Here is a 1740-nt window from a genome sequence, read left to right on the forward strand (position 1 = left end):
TCTCTCATCAGTCAAAATTCAAAAATAAAAAAAATATCTTTCCCTCTTTTCTCTTATAAATTCGAAAATTTGAGTTGACTTTTTCAAAAATTTTTAAAATCTAGCTGTTTTTATGTGTCAAATCAAATTTTCAATTTTAAAAATCTTATCTTTTTCAAAATCTTTTTCAAAAATCAAATCTTTTTCTTCTTTCTTAGTTATTTTCGAAAATTCTAAAAATATTTTCAAAAATCTTTTTCTTATTTTTATATCAAATTTTCGAAAATAACAATAACAATTAATGTTTTGATTCAAAAATTTCAAGTTTGTTACCTGCTTGTTAAGAAAGATTCAAACTTTAAGTTCTAGAATCATATCTTGTGATTTCTTGTGAATCAAGTCATTAATTGTGATTTTAAAAATCAAATCTTTTTCAAAACTAATTTCAATCATAGCTTTTCAAAAGTATCTTCCTTATCTTATCTTTTTCAAAATATGATTTCAAAATATCTTCTCTAACTTCCTAACTTCTTATCTTTTCAAATTTGTTTCATCTAACTAACTAACTTTTTGTTTGTTTCTTATCTTTTTCAAAACCACCTAACTAACTCTCTCTCTCTAATTTTCGAAAATATCTTCCCTCTTTTTCAAAATTTCTTTTTAATTAACTAATTATTTCAATTTTTAAATCTTAATTTTCGAAAATTACTAACATTTTTCAAAAACTATTTTCGAAAATTACTAACTCTTTTTCAAAAATTTTTTTCGAAAATCCTCTCCCTCTCTCATCTTATTCTATTTATTTATTCATCTAATAACATCTCTTCCTCATGTCACTCACCAAATTCGAACCCCCTCTTCTATCTGTGTTCGAATTTTTTCTTCTTTTCTTCTTCTACTAACAATAAGGAACCTCTTTACTGTGACAGAGAGGATTCCTCTTCTTTTCTTGTTCTCTTCTCTTTCTTATGAGCAGGAACAAAGAAAAAGGCATTCTTGTTGAAGCTGATCCAGAACCCGAAAGGACTCTGAAGAGGAAATTAAGAAAAGCTAAATTACAACAATCCAGAGACAACCTTATTGAAAATTTCGAACAAGTAAAGGAGATGGAAGCCGAACCCAACAACAATAATGCAAGGAGGATGCTTGGTGACTTTACTGCACCTAATTCCAATTTACATGGAAGAAGCATCTCCATCCCTACCATTGGAGCAAACAATTTTGAGCTGAAACCTCAGCTAGTTTCTCTGATGCAGCAGAACTGCAAGTTTCATGGACTTCCATCTGAAGATCCTTTTCAGTTCTTAACTGAATTCTTGCAGATCTGTGATACTGTTAAGACTAATGGAGTAGATCCTGAAGTCTACAGACTCATGCTTTTCCCTTTTGCTGTAAGAGACAGAGCTAGAGTGTGGTTGGACTCTCAACCCAGAGATAGCCTGAACTCTTGGGATAAGCTGGTCACGGCTTTCTTAGCCAAGTTCTTTCCTCCTCAAAAGCTGAGCAAGCTTAGAGTGGATGTTCAGACCTTCAGACAGAAGGAAGGAGAATCCCTCTATGAAGCTTGGGAAAGATACAAGCAGCTGACCAAAAAGTGTCCTTCTGACATGCTTTCAGAATGGACCATCCTGGATATATTCTATGATGGTTTATCTGAGCTATCAAAGATGTCATTGGATACTTCTGCAGGTGGATCCATTCACTTAAAGAAAATGCCTGCAGAAGCTCAAGAACTCATTGACATGGTTGCTAATAACCAGT

This window comes from Arachis ipaensis, chromosome B2 (assembly GCF_059453495.1).
Source record: "Arachis ipaensis isolate K30076 ecotype BB chromosome B2, ASM5945349v1, whole genome shotgun sequence".
Classification (NCBI taxonomy): Eukaryota; Viridiplantae; Streptophyta; class Magnoliopsida; order Fabales; family Fabaceae; genus Arachis; species Arachis ipaensis.